Source organism: Clupea harengus, chromosome 13 (genome assembly GCF_900700415.2).
Source record: "Clupea harengus chromosome 13, Ch_v2.0.2, whole genome shotgun sequence".
NCBI lineage: Eukaryota > Metazoa > Chordata > Actinopteri > Clupeiformes > Clupeidae > Clupea > Clupea harengus.
In genome coordinates this window covers 1,367,574-1,375,224 of record NC_045164.1, presented here as the reverse complement: position 1 = coordinate 1,375,224, position 7,651 = coordinate 1,367,574, and the positions used below count along the sequence as shown (strand labels likewise).

At 42.3% G+C, this 7,651-nt stretch overlaps 1 non-coding gene across 1 annotated transcript; it reads left to right on the top strand.

Annotated features, from left to right (window-relative positions):
* The first annotated feature begins 246 nt into the window (after window positions 1–246).
* LOC116223348 lies at window positions 247–387 on the top strand. Its single transcript, XR_004165051.1, has one exon. It is a non-coding gene; the product is annotated as a U4 spliceosomal RNA (small nuclear RNA).
* Window positions 388–7,651: the final 7,264 nt, after the last annotated feature.

The window sequence follows — 7,651 nt, the reverse complement described above, 5'->3', positions numbered from 1 at the left end:
TTGTGCCACTTTCTCTCAGCCGCTCTGAGATTGGAGCGCTGCGTTCGGAGGGTATCACTCAGCCACGAATGAGACTGGGTAGATCGAGCACTAAAATTCATCATTCTTTTCAGTTTGCAGACATAAACAAAATGAAATAATGACATTACCGGCAATTTGAGACAGTTTCCAGGCTTTGCAACTCACAACCGTCATAGTAACATGCATGTCCAGGATAATGACTGGTTGCCTCGCCGAGGAGTGGTTAGCTTTGCGCAGTGGCAGTATCGTAACCTATGAGGTCTATCCGAGGCGCGATTATTGCTAGTTGAAAACTTTACCCAATACCCCGCCAGGACGACTTGAAATATAGTCGGCAATGGCAATTTTTGACGGTCTCTAAGGGGACTGATCATTGTGTGAAAAATAAATGTGAGTGGCTTATTGACTTTTGTAACCTATTTGTTAATTCTGAAAGCTAGGAACACTTTGGCGCAGTACGGAGTACTAATGAGATGATCAAAAGTTATGGGAGTTTAGTAAATCAGTATTCTGTCATTTGTGCCTCGAGTAGATTTGGCATACAGTGATGTACAGTGATCAAATTGGCTGTTATGCTCAGAATGTAAATTTTAGAACATGCTATATTCAGTAGATGGATGGAGTGACTAGCTTGAACATTATAGAACTTTGTAGATATTATTTAGAACTAGGCAACAGTACATCGGATAAGTTTAAAACAGCTCGATCTGTGTCTTCATCTGCATGAGCCAAGAGGTCATGGTGGGGCAAAATGTGGGCGTGTCGTGTGGAAATAACTTAACAGACTGGGCTAGCGAGCTAGTTAGCAAGCTAGCCAGCTAGTAGGCTATCCAGTCACTTGTCTTTAAGTCATTCTGTTAAAGTAAGCACAGGATTAAATATCTAACATACCAGGAACAACAATAATATACTGTACAAATCACAGTAAAAAAAGTGCAGATTTCACACAAATTTCTAACAGTGAAGGCAAGCTATATGAAGTAGCAGCTATGCTTCTTTGAATGTCAATTTTGTGTGTGGATGTAACTTCATGCTCTTGTTGTTCTGGGTCAAGAAGCTATATTGTGTGTGTGTGTGCGTGCGTGCGTGCGTGCGTGCGTGAATGTGCTTTTACATATGGTTAACCTGATTATATGGCAAGCAGACCATAAGTTGAAACCGGTATGGATCATACAGTATGACATACACTGACCTGATGAGTGCTATTGATTTGTAAAACAACGTTTTTTTACAGTTCTTTCCCAAACAGCAGGCTTAATACTTCCTGACTCATTTAGTGATTTATTTAATATTGTCGCTGTTGCTTGGATTGTGTGTGCTATTTAGCACATCTTTGTTTTTATGTTTGAGGATTCCTGACTGTTGTGCCTTGTCAGTGATATGTGCAACTAGCCTGACGATGTCATACTCATAATTGTAGTCAGAATATGAGTCTGATACCACTCCAATGGGCTGTGATTATGGGGCGTGTTTCAACCGAACCAGGAGAAAAAATGCCTCTTCGCTCAATTGGTTACCTACAACCAATCAGAACAACGTAGTATGTGACCAGGGCCAGCTGATAAATTAAACTTTTACCGGATCCCGTAGGAAGGAAGGCAAAAACATATTTTCGATTGACAAATGCCTTGATCGCGTTTCTCTGTTCCTCTTTCAAAATGAATGCACTGTCAATGTCTAAATGGACTCGAATCTATACAATTCAGCTCTCCAGCGGCAGCCATGTTTGTTGAAAACGAATTCAACCCGTGTGTTGATTACGTTACTGTTGATCATCTGTCCATCATCGTATAAAGCCTGCCTTGACAATTTGATTGGTCCGGCAATTTCTGTCCGGAGATAATTTCTCCCCAATGGAGCAACACCAGACCGAACTTCCCGACTTCATATGTTGTGGGCGGGGCTAAATTCGGTCTGGTATCCAGGCTAATGTGCAACCCCATTTGACAGTAACTGGATAAAATGCCTAAGCTAAAAATGGAGCTATGAGCATAAGTAATGTGAGACTATGTATGATTGAATAATGTTCCACTTGTCTTGCAGCATTAACAACTCTCTTTTCCTTTCCTGGTGTTATCCTCTTCCCTCTTTGCCATTTCCCATGGAATACTTCACTGAGGAGATAGACACCGGCAGGAGACTGTGGGAACTCGTTTGAAGTGATGAAATACAGCTGGGATGAAGAAGTGACAGGTCCTCTCTGAACTCATCTCCGCAACCCCATAAAGAAATATCTCATTCTTCTTTTTCTTTCTTCTCCCTTATTGTTTTTTCCGCTTCTATCTCTCCGTCTCACTAATTGTGAGATGTGACTGAATAGAGGGTTAGAGTCTGTTAGAGGGGACTGCCTGAAGCATCTATTGGTTGCTTTGGGGCAAGTGAAAGTTATGTGGCTATTAAAATAGGCATAATGGTGTTCTCTTAAACATGATACAGGGGCCCTGAGAATGTCATTCCCTTTACTGCCTTCTATTAACTCTAGACCCTGTTTTTTTTATTATTTTGGGGTAATTACAAGAGCAGAGATTGTAAGTAAACATAACGAGTGAAGCGTTTCCCAATTTCTTTGTTCTTTTGGTTTGAACAAAATAATAAAACCTAGTTCTGGCTTGAAAGTAGCTGTTTAAAAGCAATGTGTTTTTCTCCATTGCTTTCTTACACAGAATGGCAGATTGTTGACAGTGCTGGTGTAGTCAGAGTGCTTTAAATACATGTGCTGTGGCTTGGTGTTTGGAGGCCTGTGTGTGTCTGTGAGAGCAATCTCTGTTTGAAAGTCCACCAGCAACACATTTAAAGAGTTTGCTGCTTGGTTAGCTCGAGAGACAGTGTGAGATGTAAGGTGGATATTAAGAGATTTGACAGTGTATGGTTTAGGGTTAGGAAATGTGTGCGTGTGTGTGTGTGTGTGTTTTGCGGATATACAGCGGCCTACGGACAGCTATGTTTGTCTTCATCTTGTCGCTTGTGTGTTTATCTTCATCTCCTGGTTCTACAAAGACAGCGGGTGGAAATAAGAGGCCAAAGCCCATCACCTCAGTCCAAATGACCAGAACCAGACTAACAGACAGAGAGATCGGACCTTCAGAACCATTATACACCAGTGTCACTCTTCTCATCCTCACTCATCTAAATTGCCTCTGAAGCTAAAAAAAAGAAAATCTCGTTTAGATCTTAATCTTAATACTGGTATGATGCTTTTAAATTCAAGTTGCAATCAGTGTTTTCTTATTGTGAAGAATGCAAAAATGCTTCTGGACCTACGTATAAGAGTGACGTATGAGTGTTAATAGGTGCAGGCTGTTCTGTCATCTGTGCAGGTTGTTTTGGTTGTTCTTAAGCCTTGACATGTAAACAAAATACATTTAAAAGGACTGAAACGGAGGCAGAGAGTGTGATGTGTACAGTAATTTTGGGCAGCACTATTTATTTATCATGCCTTCAGAGTTGCATCATCATTGTAGATCCAGGTTGTTTGTGAACAGAAACTACTCGCTGCATCAGTAAATGCAGGGGGTTTACTATCGGTGTTGACTGAGAGCAAGGCAGGCTGCTTGAGGGTAATGAGGCAGAACGAATGAAATAAGAGGGCCACACGACAGCAGGCCTTCTGACTGTCTGACTAATGGATGCATATTGTTATTATGGAGTCTATGGAGAACTACACCCATGGGATACGTTACAGCCGTGCACTTCTGTTTGGGATTAATAGAGGAACAACATCTCAGCTATGCAATGACTGACACTACATGGAATGTTATCATGGCGGAATCTGACATACATGCACGCAAGCGAGACATATTTTTTCTTTTCAGCCATTATCGTCCTATGGTCAAAAGAAAGTCTTCTGAAAGAGTTCTCTTGTATACAACACGCGTGAATGCTGCTTCAGAGAGATCAGAGGAGCAGATGATTGTTTAGGAATGTGCTTCTAGATTGATTGATTGTACCCTGGAGTGTCCATTAGCCTGGTACAGTGTAGCAAATGAAGGCCAAGAAAAATGGCTTTTTAACGTAATTCTCTCTCATATTTGTCCAAGGCCTGTCATATTGGGGCCAAAAGACTGTTCTACATATCATGTAATGAGCTAATTGTGTAATCATAATAAGGCCATTTGGAGGCTCTCTAAGTGCTAACAGGACACTGGGGCCCATTTTAGAGCAAACCTGTGGAATATTAATGCCACTTGTGGGATTCATTACTTACTGCACCTTTTACTAACATCGCTGGGATGTGAATGTCCGATTTAATCTAATTATGTCTCCATAGCCTCAGAATAAACTATCATTTTGGGGTGTTTTTAGAACCGTTTTTGACCATGGAATGACAGGGTAATGAATGGGGGTAAGGCTGAGGGGTAACTTTGTCTGCCTTCTGTGAACCCTCCCAGGAATCACCTCTGTGTGTCTCATTTCAGAGGCAATTATGAGGCTAAATTTACAATGACATTCCTCTCTGAAAAATAACAATTTAACCCATCCAGGACAATTTTTGAAAAGCTTAAACTGAATGCAGTGTCAGATGTACTTAGTTCAACATAATATCATCATGTTATTCAAATGCAATATGGTTTGGCACATTGGACAACCCTCTGGTCTTTCATTAGACTTAAAAAACTAAATGTAGCTTTTGTGTAACTTAATGTGCGCTTATACCAAACCTCCTTATGCACTGAGCCAAAATGAATCAACTAAGTTGATTGAACATCTTACTTTTCTTCCGTCTTATTCACTGAAGAAAATAATTACTTTAAGTCTTCTCAACAGAATCCAACTATTTCAATTCAACAACCCCCTGAGTTTTTTTGAGTGTTTATTGGATAAGATCACTGCTATATGACCAATTGGCAAGTGTGGTGCTGCCAGGTTATACAATCCTTTAGAACACACTCTCTCCACGGTTACTACAATGGTTGGCCAAAGACCCTTTCAGGAAACAGCAGTCCAGAATTGTTACTGTCTGATAAAAGCCCTCCAGGCAGACTGCTGGACTGCCAAGCAGTGGGCTCTGGTGATGATAAAGAGGAAGCACTCTCATGTGAAACATTTGAAGCTGTTTTACCAGGGCATAAAGATGTGGGTAAAACAGAAAGATTATGTTGTTATGTTTTTATGCTCTATCTCTCTCCTGGGTTTTTGTAAGTTTGATCTATTCGGTTGGGGAAACTCCACTCAGTCTCCCATCATGAAGTGATCTGCCTCTTATCTTGTCTATTATTTACCTGCATCTGGACACTCTGGCAGCCCCCATCCCTTACATATGACAGGGGTTATCACCAAGGCCTAAATGAAACCCAATGAATTGTTTACAACCACAATTTGCAACCAAAGTGAATGTGAGCCGACAGTGGCGGGTAATCACACTGCTTTCAAATGCTGTAATAGGTTTTTTGACCGTGACCTGTTCAATAAAGTTGTCTCTTTGACCAGCTTGGGATGAAATAAAACAACTGAATTATTTTGTCATTGGGTCTCACGTCTTGGAAGGCAAAGTCATTTTGGAATGAAAGACATTAACAGTTTGACAACAAATGACTGTTTGAATGTTTCAAACCCTATTCGGAAGCAGAGATGAGTATATCTTTGTTGCGCAGAACACAGTATGGTGTTACACATTTGTATTCTTCCTAGAACTTTCCTCTAAACCAGTGCTCTAGACAGACGGGGTTGCAGAGTGACATTGCTGAAAATGTGGTGAAGAGGCCTAGAATGGTTTTGATATAATACCAAGGAAATAACCAGAAGAGAAACAACACTCCTGAGACCAGACGCATGTGTATGAGTCCAAAGTCCAAGCCCATTATTTATTTACCATTTTAAGGCAATTGCCAATATTCTGAGTCATATAATGTCAGATAAAAAAAAAATGGCCCGAGGTAAACTACTTCTTCACATCCATTGTGTAAAGATTGTTGTGTGCTGGCTTTGTGAAGGGAGCAGCGACCATGATGCCTGCCGTAATGGGGAGGGGAGAAGGCCTCTCTGAATAATGTATTTTCATCAGTCTGGGGCCGAAATCAATGCACTGTCACTCAAGGTGAGGAGACTTCAGAAGTCAATAAACAATCATCGGCCCACTCCCGCACACACACAGATACAATATTAAAGACCTAAAAAACACAGTGTGTAGAGAAAATGAACTGCGAGACAATAAGACTCGTGACGACTTATATACTGTTCGGCTCAACCGCTATTGAGAATCGTCCTCTACCCAAAAATCAAGATATTTCATCACATAATTGTGACTTTCACCTCTAAATATTATTAATGTCGAGTCCAACTGTCCCTGGCACGGTGATGTATTATTATACACTGCTCAAAAAAATTAAAGGAACACTTTGAAAACACATCAGATCTCAATGTGAAAAAAAATGATGTTGGATATCTATACTGATATAGACAGTTTAATGTCTTAGGAACGAAAGGATGCCACATCTTTTGATGGAAATCAAAGTTTTCAGCCTACAGAGGGCTTAATTGTATAGACACCCCGAAAATCAAAGTGAAAGAATGATGTGGCAGGCTAGTCCATTTTGCCAAAATTCAATTTCTGCAACTCAAAATGCTTCTCAATATCTTGTGTGGCCCCCACGTGCTTGCATGCATGCTTGACAATGTCGCGGCATGCTCCTAATGAGACGACAGATGGTGTCTTGTGGGTTGTCCTCCCAGATCTGTCTAAGGGCATCAGTGAGCTCCTGTAAAGTCTGAGGAGCAAGCTGACGGCGTCTGATGGACCGAAACATAATGTCCCAGAGGTGTTCTATCGGGTTTAGGTCAGGTGATCGTGAGGGCCATTCAATTGTATCAATTCCTTCATCCTCCAGGTACTGCCTGCATACTCTTGCCACATGAGGCCGGGCATTGTCGTGCATCAGGAGGAACCCAGGACCTACTGCACCAGCGTAGGGTCTGACTATGGGTTCAAGGATTTCATCCCGATACCTAATGGCAGTCAGACTGCCGTTCTCTAGCCTGTAGAGGTCTGTGCGTCCCTCCATGGATATGCCTCCTCAGACCATCACTGACCCACCACCAAACCGGTCATGCTGAACGATGTTGCAGGTAGCATAGCGTCCTCCTTGGCTTCTCCAGACCCTTTAACGTCTATCACAGGTGCTCAGGATGAACCTGCTTTCATCTGTGAAAAGCACAGGGCGCCAGTGGCGGACATGCCAATTCTGGTGTTCTATAGCAAATGCAAATCGAGCTCCACGGTGCTGGGCAGTGAGCACAGGGCACACTACAGGACTTCGCGCCCTGAGGCCACCCTCATGAAGTCTGTTTCTGATTGTTTGGGCAGAGACATTCACAGCAGTGGCCTGCTGGAGGTCATTCTGTAGGGCTCGGGCAGTGCTCAACCTGTTCCTCCTTGCACAAAACAGCAGATATCGGTCCTGCTGATGGGTTGAGGACCTTCTACGGCCATGTCCAGCGCTCCTAGAGTAACTGCCTGTCTCCTGGAATCTCCTCCATGTTCTGGAGATTGTGCTGGGAGACACATCAAAACTCCTTGCAACGGCACGCGTGGATGTGCCATCCTGGAGGAGTTGGACAATCTGTGCAACTTCTGTAGGGTTAAGAAATCGCCCCATGCTCCCAGTAGTGATGATGACTCTAGCTAAAGCCAACA